General features: G+C 41.7%; 1 long non-coding RNA gene across 2 annotated transcripts; it reads right to left on the bottom strand.

Annotated features, from left to right (window-relative positions):
• Window positions 1-12,271: 12,271 nt before the first annotated feature.
• Window positions 12,272-14,415, bottom strand: LOC112267541. 2 transcript variants are annotated; one of them, XR_002956094.1, is made up of 4 exons: window positions 13,969-14,415; window positions 13,340-13,492; window positions 12,475-12,606; window positions 12,272-12,393 (listed from the first exon to the last, which is right to left on the bottom strand). It is a non-coding gene; the product is annotated as an uncharacterized LOC112267541 (long non-coding RNA). The 2 variants fall into 2 exon arrangements; XR_002956095.1 differs by having other exon boundaries at window positions 13,340-13,478.
• Window positions 14,416-17,054: the final 2,639 nt, after the last annotated feature.

Raw genomic sequence — 17,054 nt, 5'->3', positions numbered from 1 at the left:
TGATTAAATAATGGTTTTCTCCATCAATCTACACACAATACCCCATAATGACAAAGCAAAAACAGTTTGTAAAAACAAAAACAAAATATCACATTTACAAAAGTATTAAGACCCTTTACTCAGTACTTTGTTGAAGCACCTTTGGCAGCGATTACAGTCTTCTTGGGTATGACACTACAAACTTGGCACAGCTGTATTTGGGGAGTTTCTCTCATTCTTCTCTGCAGATCCTCTCAAGCTCTGTCAGGTAGATCCTCTCAAGCTCTGTCAGGTTGGATGGGAAGCGTCGCTGCACAGCTATTTTCAGGTCTTTCCAGAGATGTTAGATAGGGTTCAAGTCCAGGCTCTGGCTGGGCCACTCAAGGACTTTCAGAGACACTCCTGCATTCTCTTGGCTGTGTGCTTAGGGTTGTTGTCCTGTTGGAAGGTGAACCTTCATCCCAGTCTGAGATCCTCAGTGCTCTGGAGCAGGTTTTCATCAAGGATCTCTCTGTACTATTATCCGTTCATCTTTCCCTCAATCATGACTATTCACCCAGTCCCTGCCGCTGAAGAACAGCCCCAGAGCATGATGCTGCCACCACCATGGTTCATCGTAGGGATGGTGCCAGGTTTCCTTCAGATGTGATGCTTGGCATCTGGCCAAAGAGTTCAATCTTGGTTTCATCAGACCAGAGAATCTGATTCCTCTTGGTTTGAAAGTCCTTTAGACAGTGGTGTAAAAAGTACCCAATTGTCATACTTGAGTAACAGTAAAGATACCTTCACAGAAAATGACTCAAAGTGAAAGTCACCCAGTAAAATACTACTTGAGTGAAAGTGTAAAATAATTTGGTTTAAAATATACTTAAGTATCAAAAGTAAATGTAATTTCAAAAATATACATAAGTATCAAAAGTTAAAGTATAAATAATTTAAAATTCCTTATATTAAGCAAAACAGACGGCACAATTTTCTTGTTTATTTATTTAAGAATAGTCAGGGGCACACTCCTGGCCACTCTACCATAAAGGCCTGATTGCAGCACTCCACCAGAGATGGTTGTCCTTCTGGAAGGTTCTTCCATCTCCACAGAGGAGCTATGGAGCTCTGTCAGTGTGACCATCAGGTTCTTGGTCACCTCCCTCACAAAGGCCCTTCTCCCATGTTCGCTTAGTTTGGCCAGACAGCCAGCTCTTGGAAGAGTCTTGGTGGTTCCAAACTTCTTCCATTTAAGAATGATGGTGGCCACTGTGTTCTTGGGGACCTTCAATGCCTACACAATCCTGTCTCTGTGCTCTAAGGACAATTCCTTCAACCTCATGGCTTTGTTTTTAACTCTGACATGCACTGTTAACTGTGTGACCTTATATAGACAGGTGTGTGCCTTTCCAAATCATGTCCAATCAATTGAATTTTCCACATGTAGACTCCAATCAGGTCCAGTCAGGCCCAGGTTACTACATGATTCCATATGTGTTATTTCATAGTTTTGATGTCTTCACTATTATTCTACAATGTAGAAAATAGTAAAAATAAAGAAAAACCCTTGAATGAGTAGGTGTTCTAAAACTTTTGACCGGTAGTGTACCTGCATACATGTGACGCCTGCTGGACTACGAAGCATGGGCGGTAAGACAACAATAATAAGAACAGGTCACACACATGCGCACACTAACTACACACACATGCACACACTAACTAAAAAACCCCACAAACCCCATCAATATCATGTAGAAATCTACTGAGATGACTGCAAAAAAGACAACCTGGAATGTGCCACCACTAACTTTAGGTGTGGGAGAAATTGGATTGCAGAGCCTAAAATACACTGTATCCACACACCAAGCATCACATACTTCAAATCAAATTGTATTTGTCACATGCGCCGAATACAACAGGGGTAGACCTTACAGTGAAATGCTTACTTGCAAGCCCTTAAAAAATAAATATTACAAATATATATATATATATTTTTAATCTAACAAATTGTCACACCCTGATCTGTTTCACCTGTCTTTGTCATTATCTCCACCCACCTCCAGGTGTCACCTGTTTTCCCCATTAGTCCCTGGGTACTTATTCCAGTGTTTCCTGTTGCCAGTTCAACCATAAGGTTGTTCTGTATTCCTGCTTTTCCTCCTGGTTTTGACCTTTGCCTGCCTTGACTCTGACCCTTCTGCCTGCCACTCTGTACCTCCTGGACTCTGACCTTATGATCTTTTGCCTGTCCACAACTATTTACTTGCCTGCCCCTTGGATTATAATACATAGAGACTCAAACCATCTGCCTCCTGTGTCTGAACCTGGGTCTCGCCCTGTGCCCTTAACTAATTTAAAGAGCAGCAGTAAAATGACTTGGCGGAGGGAACGCAACACCCTGCTACAACTCAACTCCCAGTGGAGTGAAAAAGGTATGTGATTGTAGGTGCAGGGGAAGGTCAACAGAGGCAGAGAAAATTACCATTTACAGGGATTTAAAAAAAAATCCTAACACGGTATTGTGGGGAAAAGGAGCTGGACGGAACCAAAGCAAAGAAAGTAAAAGTCAGAGTCCCCTCTCCTACCTTACCTGCCTACCCACTAATTACCTAATCTTTTAGCACCTCCTGGCGCGCTAACCAAAATACAGGGGGTGATCCACCTAGGTCTTACCTAGTGTGTATAGACCGAGTAAAGACTACAGGATATGTAGGCCCCCAGGCCTCTTGCCTAAACACTCCCAAGGTGTGTTCCCCTTCCCCCCAGGGAACAAATAAAACAGAATAATGAATGTATTGGCATACACATACCTCAGGAGTAGCAGCTACAAAATACTTTCATGGACTAACAACCAATACAAGACATAAAATAAGCTCTCTCTTCCTGAAAAAGGAACACTGGCTTTTATTGAGAAGGAGTTGGTAATTGAAGACAGCTGTTTCTCCTGACGAGAGGGAGGGTTCAGAGCTCCAATCATCGATGGGGCCGACCAATCAGCTGTTTGAGGAATCCAGGATTCCATTTCCTGAAATACACACACACATACAAACCCACAACAACACAGAAACTGGGGAACGTAACAATAACAATAGCGAGGCTATATACAGGGGGTACTGGTACAGAGTCAATGTGCTAGGGCGCCGGTTAGTCGAGGTAATATGTACATGTAGGTAGAGTTATTAAAGCGACTGCATAGACAGAGAGTAGCAGCTGCTTAAAAGAGGGGGGGCAATGCAACTCGTCTGGGTAGCCATTAGATTAGATGTTCAGGAGTCTTATGGCTTAGGGGTAGAAGCTGTTTAGAAGCTTCTTGGACCTAGACTTGGCGCTCCGGTACCATGCGGTAGCAAAGAGAACAGTCTATGACTAGGGTGGCTGGAGTCTTTGACAAATTTTAGGGCCTTTCTCTGACACCACCAGGTATAGAGGTCCTGGGTGGCAGTAAGCTTGGCCCCAGTGATGTACTGGGCAGTACGCACTACCCACTGTAGTGCCTTGCGGTCGGAGGCTGAGAAATTCCCATACCAGGCAGTGATGCAACCAGTTATGGTGCAGGTGTAGAACTTTTTGAGGCTCTGAGGAGAGAGAAGGAGATGCCTTCTGTCTCCTAGAGATGAACGTAATTTGGTGCGAAAAGTGCAAATCAATCCCAGAACAACAGCAAAGGACCTTGTGAAGATGCTGGAGGAAACAGGTACAAAAATATCTATATCCACAGTAAAACGAGTCCTATATCGACATAACCTGAAAGGCCGCTCATCAAGGAAGAAGCCACTGCTCCAAAACCGCCATAAAAAAGCAAGACTACGGTTTGCAACTGCACATGGGGACAAAGATTGTACTTTTTGGAGAAATGTCCTCTGGCCTGATGAAACAAAAATATAACTGTTTGGCCATAATGACCATCGTTATTTTTGGAGGAAAAAGACTTGCAAGCCGAAGAACACCATCCCAACCGTGAAGCACGTGGGTGGCAGTATCCCGTTGTGGGGGTGCTTTGCTGCAGGAAGGACTGGTGCACTTCACAGAATAGATGGCAGTATGAGGGAGGAAAATTATGCGGATAATTAGCAACAATGACGACTGGGGAAAAAACCAAAGGCAGGTAATCTTGGAGGTGATGAAGTCCAGGTAAGTGTCATTATGCGTGTAATGCTGGTGACAGGTGTGCGCCCTAACGAGCAGCCTGGTGACCTAGAGGCCAGAGAGGGAGCACACGTGACAGACACTCTGACATTGCTCGTGCTAATATTTATATATTTCTTTATTCCATTCTCTTACTTTTGGATTTTTGTATTGTTGTGAATTGTTAGATACTACTGCACTGTTGGAGCTAGGAACACAAGCATTTCGCTACACCCACAATAACATCTGCTAAAATATGTGTATGTGACCAATAAAATTTGATTTGAAAAACAGATATTACCCCTGGTAATTTAGTTATTTACACTGCTGAGAGCACACATTCACCAGCCATCTGAGTGTCTTCACAGGTCATAGTATTTTATTTTTGTGTTCCAACTGTACTTTCAGCAACAGAAATGGTTGAAGACTTTCCCTCCGCTCCATCCGTCCATCTTTCCTTCCACCCACCCACCCCTCTCTCTCGTGCTCTTTCTCTCTCTCTCTCCCTTGCACACTCTCTCTCCCCTCTCCCCCCTCTCTCCCTCTTTCTCTTCAGCAGGAGGCCCTCAGACATATGTGGGAAGAGGTTTCAATGATGTGTCTATGTGATGTCCATTCTGTTCAGGTTCCCGTGCAACTGGCCCCAATAGCATTTCACAGAGAAACGGTTTAGATCTGTGTCCCAAATGCCACCCCATTTCCTATACAGTGCACTACTTTTGACTAGAGTCCTATAGGCCAGTGTAAAAGCTTGTGCACAACATAGGGCCATTTGGGACACAAATTTGATGTAAAAATACAATCCGAGTGAATAGCTGGTTCTTACAGCTCTTCCCTCCATGCGCACCTTACCCCCCTCCCCCATTCTGCACCCAATCACCAATAAGGTCTATTATTACCATATACCCATGTGACTGCAGGTTAACGCCATTAACCATATAGAATAAAATTATAATTTACTTTCTCATTACTAACCCATAATAATGGAAAGATGGTCCTATAGGAAGTCCCAGTGTTGACTGTAATTCAACCGTCTTAGGCTTGATTTCCCTAAAGACAAAAGTCCTCCACCCTAAATCATAATAGCACATGGCCCATCAAACACCTCCGATTTACGTTTTTGGACATAAAAGCAAAGCTTGTGGTGCAATGTGACATAAAGTGCTTATTCATGAACCTGTAGGGATCCTCAATGCAATATAACGTAATGTAAACTTATGTTCGTTTTTTTTTATCGTATGTGGTACATTTTCACAAATCTTACTAAAAAACTTAAAATAGATCATCAAAAGCCAGTCGTTTAAAAACTCTAAGCACATTTTCAATTAGTCAATTGAAAATGTGCTTAGAGTTTTGAAACAACTGGCTTCTGATGATCTGTTTTAAGTTTCACTAAAAAGGTGACTATGATTTTGTGTGTTGTACTTAGGCAAGTACAACACACAAAATCATAGTCACCTTTTCACCAAACTTAATCAATGTTTAATCTAGAAATACATATTTCACATTACAATACATCTTCATATAAAGTAATTGCCTTTCACAATGCAATGCTCACTTTACTTTTGATATTCTCTTCTCATTTGTTGCAATACATTTTACTATTACTTAATATGACGGCTCTTAATTGATAATCACTTATCCATTTGGTATACCTATAGATTTTATACTAATTTGTCTACTACAGATTTTGAAAATGACATAATGAAAATGTACACTGTGTGTACAAAACATTAAGAACATCTTGCTAATATTTTTGCCCTAGGAGCAGCCTCAATTCGGGCATGGACTCTACAAGGTGTCGAAAGAGTCCCACATGGATGCTGGCCCATGTTGACTCCAATGCTTTCCACAGTTGTGTCAAGTTGGCTGCATGTCCTTTGGGTGATGGACCACTCTTGACACACACGGGAAACTGTTAAGTGTGAAAAACCCCAGTAGCGTTGCAGTTCTTGACACACCCAAACCGGTGCACCTGGCACTTACTACCATACACAGTTCAAAGGCACTTAAATATTTATGTCTTTCCCATTCACCCTCTGAATGGCACACATACCCAATCCATGTCTCACTTGTCTCAAGGCTTAGAAATCCTTCTTTAACCTGTCACCTCTCCTTCATCTACACTGATTTGAAGTGGATTTAACAAGTGACATCAATTAGGAATCATAGCTTTCACCTGGATTCACCTGGTCAGTCTAGGTCATGGAAAGAGCATGTTCATAATGTTTTGTACACTCATCTCAACTGTACGTGTGATGTGGCTGTCTGGGGGGGTTGAGAACGGAGCAGAAGACACATTTCCATTGTCCGCCGTAATTAATGGACATTAAAGGGTATTGTAATTAGTAGAATGTAGCAAAACGTTTTGCAATGTAAACAGATTTTGTAAATGTTTTATTGGACATGCGCAGGTAGTCCCTCCCTGTTGCAGTCCACAGGGTTATTTCACAAAATGGAAATGACAACTGAAAATTAGAGGCTACACTAAAGTCTATGTGAACTCACTGCAACTATTTACTCTGCTCACATATGACTCATATGACTTTTTCTGAATGAATACGTTTACAATACGATGTCTTATACCCGGAAGTATCACTTTCGTTTGCTTATACCTAAAAGTTATTGCACTGATATTTATGATGATAATAAAATATAACTGTATGTGCAGTCAGCAAGTTTTCCGCATTGCAAATGATATTTCAACAAACTCTCTCTTATTGTTGTATACAGTAGCTGTTATAGTATACAATAGTTGTACACTGCTGTAGCTGATGCTGCCATTTAAATGAGCTCCCAAAGGAAATGTTTGCTGACTTACCTGGCAAAAACATGGAAATATTTTATTTCTATTCCCTTCACATAGTTCAGATAGATTTCAGGAGAGGTTTGTTCTCCTGACTGCAAACATACCATGTCATTTTTTAAAATGTAACCTTTATTTAACCTTTATTTATTTTCAACATTTAAAAGCCTTTTAAAATCTTGAACACACTGCAAGTTTGCATTTCCTGCTATATAGGAAAATTCTCCACAACAAAAGAGTGATCAAATTAAGATCCTACATCTGTATATAGTGCACTACTTGTGACCAGAGCCATAGTGATTCTGGTCAAAAGTAGTGCACTTCATATGGAATAGCATGCCATTTGGGACGCAGACCCTATTTGATTTCTGTAATCTGCGCTGATTTGAAAGGTCTTTATCCAGATGTCTTCTCAGATCAGTGTAGATTAAGAAAAGGAGAGGAAATTACTCTACATTTTTGAGATGTACGGTAGAGTGTAGAGTAGTTCCCTCCATTTCTTTATCTACATCATGTACCCCATGTCTGTTCAGCTCTCCACTTAGGGGAGAACAATATCATCCATCCTTCTCATTATATATCACTCATCCTCTCCTACTCTAGAAGTTTGCTCTTCACGGATTAATCACTGAACAGGTTTTAACTGTAGCGGGCAGACAGCGTGTATGGCCTGGTATGGGCAAGCGGTTTGCTGATGTCAACGTTGTGAACAGAGTGCCCCATGGTGGCGGTGGGGATATGGTACGGTCAGGCATAAGCTACGAGCAACAAATACAATTTAATTTTATCATTGGCTATTTGAATGCACATAGATATCTAGATGAGATCCTGAGGCCCAATGTTGTGCTATTCATCTGCCGCCATCACCTCATGTTTCAGCATGACAATGCACAGCCCCATGTCGCAAGGATCTGTACACAATTCCTGGAAGCTGTACACAATATCCTAGTTCTTCCATGGCTTGCATACTCACCAGAGAATGTCACCCATTTTAGCATGTTTGGTATGCTCTGGATCGACATGTACGACAGCATGTTCCAGTTCCCGCCAGTAACTTTGCACAGCCATTGAAGAGGAGTGGGTCTACATTCCACAGGCCACAATCGACAGCCCGATCAACTCTATGCAAAGGAGATGTGTTGCGCTGCATGAAACAAATGGTGGTCACACCAGATGCTCACAGTTTTTCTGATCCAAGCCACTACCTTATTTTTTAATGTACAGTATCTGTGACCAACTGATGCATATCTGTATTCCCAGTCATTTGAAATCCATAGATTAGGGCCTTGTGAATTTATTTCAATTGACTGATGAAATGTAACTTTCTGTTCAGTGTATTTAGCCTACCAAATGTGCACCATTGTAAGCAAATGGAGCCTAACCCCCTAGAGACGGTGTCTGCGCCCTGCAAAAATGTAATTAACATAATAAACATATTCCCATCAAAATCCGTCTGTTTAAACTAGAGATATCTGTTTTTTGCGTGGCTCAATCCAACACATCTACCAATGGCGACCTTCCAGATCTGCGGTGGAAGGTGGCTGAGATACAGCGGTGTTTGTCAGACCATGAGACATCTAAAAAAAAATAATAGATTTTTTTTCTCACGAAAACAGCTCTTGCGTCCACAAACGGTTTAATATGACCACTCTAAGATGAGACTCTCACGAACTCTATGGTTTTCTCCGTTCTGCTCTACAACGCCCACAAGAGTCACGGGACTCGTTTGAAGTCAGTACACCCGATCTGCCAACTTCTGCCTGTTGCGTCCGAACAGTTTGGCCTAAACACTAGTATGACCCCTCTGTGGAAAGGTGAGACTCTCACAAACACATACGTACATGTTGTACAAGCCTCACAAGACTAATCTGAAGGTAGCCTGCTCAACAGTGCTCAACAGTTTCCTGTGTGTATCAAGAATGGGCCACCACCCAAAGGACATCCAGCCAACTTGACACAACTGTGGTAAGCATTGACATTGCTTTCGACACCTGGTAGAGACCATGTCCGACGACTCAATATTATGATTTTTTTGTGAGATTTTTATTTTTTTTACATCGTACAAATCGGTTATTCAATGGGTTTGTGTGGGCTAATAGCAGTAAGGCCAAATTCAGTGTTTCATCAAATAATCTTGTAATATATATTTTCTATACCTAAAGGGGTACTAGAATTCAAAATCTAACTTTTTTCACTACCAAAGGACTCCTGACTCGAATATTACGGACTCTGACAATCAGATATTGCGGACTTGGGACTCGACTGGGACTTGACTGTTTTAGTGACTCGACTACATCACTGCATGACCAAACCATGAACTGTGGTGTTGAATGTGGAGACCAAACTTGACACTTGGCTAATGATTGCCCTTCTGCAGCCCAGGGTTTCCCTGATGGATCAGACACATGGAGAAGTCAAGTGCCAGTGAGTTCAGCAGTAAAGCTGCAGTAGCTGATTTACACCACACACACACACCACTGATTTACACAGTCTATCGGTCTCTGTCTGTCTGTCACCACATTGCTTATGGTGGCTAAGGTTAGCTGAAGTTTGTAGTGGCTGTTTAAAAAACAGAATCCTGGATTACATTTATTCTTGACCAATAGACTACTATCAGGTTGAAGAACCATCTAACATAAAGTTGTAAAATACTGAACTATGACTTTACATAACCTCATGATATAACTCAAAGTGTTCCTATACCCTCATCATTTAAATACAAGTCATTGCTCTATGATTTGCATACTAGATAGGCCAGTCGCTACACACACCTAGTGTAAAGGGTATGGAACTAGATATATGCTTGCTTCCTGGTTGGGTTCTATGAATGGCTTGCTATGTTTGTTTACAGATTAACAGACTCGAAAGGTCTTTACCAACTAATTGGGTTGAGAAGCATGCCAAATGTTTCAGATTGGGACTACCGCGGACGAGCTCCCGTTAAAAGCTAAAGGTATGATCATGGGAAAGTGGCTCAAAGAAAAAATAAATACTCCTGTAAAATGGGGACTGCGTGCCCATTTGCAAGCAGATCTTCAGTTCCCAAATGTTTATTTAATTCCCAGAGACTAGGAGCTTCCCCATTGAGTTAAACTGATTATGCTAAACTAAGGTTTCCAGGTTGGCTTGTTTTTTAATTGATTACACTGCAGTCACAGGTCACACTTGATTGGCCAGGTCTATAATATATGTAAGAACTGAATAGATTTAACATTCATTCATTTGGAGATAGTTGCATTTCAGGTCTAGGGTGGCTAGACCATGTCTGCTAACTAACTCACTGTGATAGATATCTTAACTGATGCATATTGGATAGGCACATTGAAATAAAGTTTTCTAAAACAAGACATTTTCCAAGGGGAATATATGCCTTCAATGGCATTGAAACTGGAAAAGGAAAACCTGCACTCACGTAAGTCAAACAAACAGTGGCATTGTCCAATGCGTTGCCCCATCATGCTTATGTGATGAGTAAACTTGCCTGAGACTAGTATTAACTCCCCAAACTAATGCCCAGGCTTTAGCTTGCATTAGTTTAGCGGCCTAACACTGTCTTCTGGTGCGCAGACAACCTGGGTTCAAAACCCAGTTGGCACATTAGGCGCAACATGCATCAAGACCACAAAATACACAACAGCTATTTTATGCGAGACTCTAAATTAAGTTACAGGATTAGATAACAATTACGAGACAATGTCCTCTGAATTTAACCTCCGGCCTCTAACAACCCAAACATCCACCTGGTCTGTTTACTCAAAATCTGTGTCCCAAATGGCATCCTATTCCCTATGTAGTACATTACCCTCATGAAAAAGTACTACTGAATTACTACTCATCACTACTACACAAGATCTACACAAAACCTACTGGTTTTACTACTTGATTGCTATTGAGATGTGTAATAAACCGGTAGTGATTTATGTAGTCATTTAAGTAGTAATGAGTGATACATTGGGATGCTTCACTACTGGTGAACACTGTGTTTTTACAATTTATTTCCATTCTCCCTTAATGACTACTGTGTAACTACTGAGCTTTTGGGTATATCCTAAAAACCTACAGGGCTATGAAAGAGAGGACTACAAAGGATGGAAGATTATTGCCAGCTAACCTACTACTACTTTCTGTTTTGACTTCTTCTGTGGTCGCGAAAAGCTGGTAGCCTGGCCCTAGTGTAGTACCAAGTATTAAAAATCTCTACCTGATTACTACTGGAAACACTACTGTTTTCCTACTGAACACTACAAAACTCTACTTGTGTATCTTGAGTAGTGCATAAACTACAGTCACTACTGCTCAAACAGGTTTCGTGTAGTAATTCACTAGTATTTTTCTTGAGTGGGGTCTATAGGGCTCTGTTCAAAAGTAGTGCACTTGGGAATATGGTGTCATTTGGACACAGATATGGTATTTTTACCCTTTGTACTTAAATGTTACACCTTATGTTTTTGTACCAGAGCCACCTTCTTGGCTAGGTCTCTAGTTTCCGGTTATAAATTAAGCCCCAGGATTACGCAATATGGGATACCTTCACAGTACATTGGATCATACTAATGTTATCATTAATTGGTGCAGGCTGTATCACAACCGGCCGTGATTGGGAGTCCCATAGGGCGGCGCACAACTGGCCCAGCGTCGTCCGGATTTGGCCGTCATTGTAAGTAAGAATTTGTTCTTAACTGACTTGCCTAGTCAAATAAAGCAGAACGGCTTGTTTTGAAGCAGAAGTGCTGGCTACCCACAAGGGGCCAGTCGTGTATAGCTGTAACGGACATTTTGGTGACCTTACTTGACCTTTTCTGCTGCTTTTGAGACATGGTTCGATCCCTCCTTAGGAAGGATTAAGTAAATAAAACATGAAACAATCCCAATACAGAAACTATTGGACACTCTTATGTATTATTCTAATATGTAATCATTATAGAATATTAATGATAAACCTTTAAACTTCACTCTTCCTCCCCATCTACAGATGACAAAACCTGCACACAGGCCAAGGGGTGCAGGTCTGCCGACTTCCTTCTGGCCACACATTGTATTCTGAGAAATAGGACATTGCTTTAACTGTGAATGTACTTTATTGCAGATATTTTCCTCAAATAAAATTCACCATACATTAAAATAAACAAGTTATTACAACTGATTTACATTGGGTCTAATGTGTGTATGAGGCATGTTTTTCAACTCAGAAAAAAAGCACACAAAATGTCCTAAAACTACATATTAAGCAAGTCTTTTACAATATTATCAATCACACTTTGATTTGATAGATAGTTTGAGTAATTATGTAGATATTGAGCATGTCTATGAGGGAGTAGATATCTCCAATCCTACAATAAAATGGAGCAAACATTAAACAAGTAATTACAACTTATTTACATTGTGGATGTGTGTGTGTGTGTGCATGTTTTATTTTTCCTTGTCAGACACCCATCTCTGATAGGCCCAGTGTATGCACTTCTGGGTGAGGCTGTCAGGCAGTGGTGGAGTGCATGGCAGATCTGAATGAGAGATGCACAAAGTGACAGTAAGTATACAGCTCAACAACATGTCTGTGTGTACATCTAATAATTCTGAATTACCTGTATCCATCTGGGAATACCCATAAGTTTCTCCTTTCACGGCCAGTGTAGAAGGCATTGGTGCAGCTGGTAAATTAACTACCACAGCAGAAGACTGCTGTGACTGCAGCTGAACTGCTGGGCGTGGCAGATCTAAAATAGAGAGGCACAATTTTCTTAACATACAATAACTATACAACTATACAAAAGTCATAGACTGTATGAGTGTAAGGCCTAGATTCAATCAGATTAAGCGTTAACCGGCGATAGCTGACACCCGTATAGCTGATGTCTTGGAGGTGTCGGAGGTTGGATCTGCGTTGGATCTGTCAACTTGGTAAGAAGCAGCTCTTGATCATTGTCACAAACCCACACCCATCCTACTCGCGTTACAAGTTCAGAACAAGAAAATGTAACAATAGAAATAATGACACTCAAATTCAAAATCATTCATCTAAATAATGAGGATTTCTATCAGCCTAATTGGGATGCAGATTACATCTTAAATTCCACTGTTCTAACTTGTAAATAGGGCTGCACGAGATTTCTGTTAATGCGACTCCATGCAGCCAATGGCAATGTCCGCTTAAGGTATAATGCCAGGAGCCGCTTGTTAATTTGCCAGCTCTAACACAGTTCCACCTCAGACACCGCCAAAACAACCGCTATGTGGATGTCGGCTAAAGCGGATGTGATTGAATAGAGCCCCAAGTGTGGGAGAGTGCGCATGTGTGTATACATTCATGTGATAATTATCTGTATCACCTGTTGTGGCCAGTGTAGCAGATGCAGGAGCAGACGACAGAGAGGAACAATTTTCTTAAGTTAAAATAATTATACAACAAAACAGAGTGAGTGAGTGTGTATACGTGTGTTTGATAAGTACCTGGACCACATCACACTGCTTCAGGTCTACAAGCCTTTGGAAGTTCCAGCGTGCCACTCCAGGCCTGGAACAGCTTGGTGGAAAGACGGTCACCCGTCACCCACCGAGCAGGTTGGCAAAGCCTTGACTACACACTAACCTAAACAGAACAGACTATGGGAGGCGCACAGTAGTACATAGAGCCATGACTACATGGAACTCCATTCCACATCAAGTAACTCATGCAAGCAGTAAAATTAGACTTAAAAAACAGATAAAAATACACCTTATGGAACAGCGGGGACTGTGAAGAGACATGCATACACGCGATAACATACGCACTGTACACACACGTACACAAGGAGTTTGTGTTATATATATATATATATATATATATATATGGTAGTAGAGTAGTGGCCTGAGGGCAAACACTTAATGTGTTGTGAACATATTGTAATGTTTTTAAAATTGTATAACTGCCTTAATTTTGCTGGACCCGAAGAAGAGTAACTGCTGTCTTGGCAGCAGCTAATGGGGATCCACAATAAATACAATACAACAAATGAATTATGTTCATGTGTGTGTGTGTGTGTGTGTGTCTGGCAACCCACGCAGCAGACTTCTTTTTTGCAACTGCTCATCGTACTTACCCTTGCAATGTGATATGCGTGTGTGACCTTCTGGCCTGACGACTCCTGGCTTTCCCCGTCTCCAGTCCACCTGGTCGTGCTGCTGATCCAGTCTCTGCTGTTTATGTCTGCAGCTATGGAACCCTGACCTGCTCAAGGCTCACCGGAGGTACTACCTTGTCCTAGACCCGCTGTTTGATCCTGCCTCTCTCTACTGGACCTACTGCCTCAACCTCTAAATGCTCAGCTATGAAGAGCCAACTGGCATTTACACCTGAGGTGCTGAACTATTGCACTCTCTATTATTTAACACTGCTGGTCATCTGTGAACGCTGAAACAGCTTTAAGAATAATCTGGCCTAAATGGCTGTACTCTTTTATAATCTCCACAAGCACAGACAGAAGAGGACTGGCCACCCCTCAGAGCCTGGTTCCTCTCTAGGTTTCTTCCTAGGTTCCTGCCTTTCTAGGGAGTTTTTCATAGCCACTGTGCTTCTACGTCTGCTTGCTTGCTCTTTGGGGTTTTAACCTGGGTATCTGCTTAAGCACTTTGTGACAACTACTGATGTAAACGGGGCTTTATAAAATACATTTGATAGATTGCGTGTATATGCTCCTTTTCATGTCAGTAAATATGACATTGAGTTGTCTTACATTTCTTCAATAGGAAGTTGTAACTTAAACACCTTTTCCTGGTCTTTCCTGCTGGGAACAGTTGGCTTCAGGTTTGGGAATGGAGGGCCTAGATAATTGGAATATTAACAATAATTAGTGTCCACACTTAAGAATGAATGAAATTCAATATGGGTTAGCTGTGTACCCTCATCTGATTGAGAAATGATGTTATACTGTATGTCTATTTTCTTCTGAAAATCTGCTACCAAACCACACAATTCTATCTTGCGAGAGTGTACACAACCATTAGCTTATTTTACCATGTCAAAAACAACATAATTTGTAAAGCGACCCAACGAATAACAAAAGAGTAGGAAGGTTATTGTTACTGTATACTGTACCCTAACCCAACTACTAGCTGGTCACAAGGCTACGTTGTTATAATTTAGGAATGTTGTACTGTAGCCTACTGCACCCCATATCAACCAAATAGTAGTGATTATATAGGCTATATTGTTGTCATTCAGTAATGCTATAACGGTACTGTCGCCTACTGTACATCACATTATTATCCACCCACCTAAAGTTGACTTACCAGTATGCTGCTCACTTTCGGGAACCTTCCAGGCATCCAGATATGAGGTTAGCTAGCGATGCTAGCATTAGCTAGCTAACAGCGACAGCATGGTAGCTATGAAAATACCTATCGAGCAACAATGTTGAGGTCAAAAACGAAAGAAACTATGTTAAGCCATGCTGCCTTCGTAAGATAAGTCAAATCAAACTGAAATAATTAACAGGCTGAACGTACATTTATGTGACTAACTAGCTAACTTTAGCTTGCTAACTCAGTGACCGGTGATGAACCTATTCCTGTTTACAGTGTGTGCGTCCCTCCCCCTTCCCACGTCCTGCACGGAGAAGCCCCACTGAATCAACATGTGGCCAGAATTATATCACATCCGGGTTGGTTGACAATGCATGAGAAACTGTTTAGGGCCATCCCGGGCTGCCACCCGCGTGCGGGCCTTGTCCAGCGCGTCATCGACTGTGCCACCAAAGCATGCTCAAGTGACAAAGTCGAAGTTGATATCTTCGTTTATAAACCAGGGTCGCTCCACAACTCCCTCCTTTCAAAGCGCGTCCTCACACACTAGACCAGAGGACCCAGTCTTACAAGAACGCGGTCACTGGCCAAGGATGCCAGGTCTGATCCCTTCCAACACCAATGTAATGAAACAGGCAGGGAACACATCTCGAACCCTCAAAGTCCAGCGCGCCATTGACTGCCACAAAAGCCTGCTCAAGTGGCAGAGTCGAAAATCCATGTTCATAAACCAGAGTCGCTACAATATCTTTGACATTTCTAACTAGTTTTCATTGGGAAGGCAGATATAGCGTTTTTATCAAAAGCAATCACGTTTACATTTGACAAAACAATCCTACTCATTACTCCACTTGCTATTTACTTCACGTTTAATTTGAGCCAATTTCGCCATGGGCTTGGAATAGGGCACCTGGCTCACGCCTGGGAGGCGGTTCCAAAACTAATGCGATCAATTTTCACACACACCAACTCGGGGCTCCCTGGCCAGAATAATTTAATCCCGTTTCTGAATCTGGCTCTGAGTTCCTCCCCTACGAATTCTAGAATGGAAAAACATTCTAACCATTATGATTGGTCCCAGAAATCGATGGGCTGGGCCAGAGCCAGAACACACGTGGGTAAAGCAGTGGTTTGAACATTTGTCAAAGGCTTTTATGATCCGATCACTGGTTATTTTGTTTTGTACAATGCTCCTTATTTTGACATGAAAAAAAAAAATACTTCAATGATGGCAGTTTAAGACTGATCTATGTAGTGAACATAGAGCAGTGGGAGAATTCACTTTGATTCGTCAGGCAAATCTTTTAAGAAGATCCTGTGATATCTTGAGTAGGTTGCATAAGAGGGAGATGTTCTGTGACCTCATGTCCATGGTTGTGATGACTGGAACAAGTACTGGGACAAGTTCCAGTGTGTGTTGTAATGTGCTCAGTTGTTCTCAGTGTCACGCCCTGGTCTTAGTATTTTGTGTTTTCTTTCTTTATTTGGTCAGGCCAGGGTGTGACATGGGTTTATTTTGTGGTGTGTTTGTGTATTGCGGTTTTTCGTAGGTTTTGGGATTGTGGCTTAGTGGGGTGTTCTAGCAAAGTCTATGGTTGCCTGAGGGGGTTCTCAATCAGAGGCAGGTGATTCTCGTTGTCTCTGATTGGGAACCATATTTAGGCAGCCATATTCTTTGAGTGTTTCGTGGGTGATTGTTCCTGTCTCAGTGTTTGTTGTCACCAGATAGGCTCAGTCACTTTGGTTTTTCCTTGTTTTGGAAGAGAAGAGAAGAGAAGAGAAGAGAAGAGAAGAGAAGAGAAGAGAAGAGAAGAGAAGAGAAGAGAAGAGAAGAGAAGAGAAGAGAAGAGAAGAGAACGAGCGCCATTCTCCTTGCGGAGATGGT

The sequence above is a fragment of the Oncorhynchus tshawytscha genome, linkage group LG14 (genome assembly GCF_018296145.1).
Source record: "Oncorhynchus tshawytscha isolate Ot180627B linkage group LG14, Otsh_v2.0, whole genome shotgun sequence".
NCBI classification, from domain to species: domain Eukaryota; kingdom Metazoa; phylum Chordata; class Actinopteri; order Salmoniformes; family Salmonidae; genus Oncorhynchus; species Oncorhynchus tshawytscha.
The sequence above is the reverse complement of the archived record's forward strand: the minus strand, read 5'-3'. Positions and strand labels throughout refer to the sequence as shown.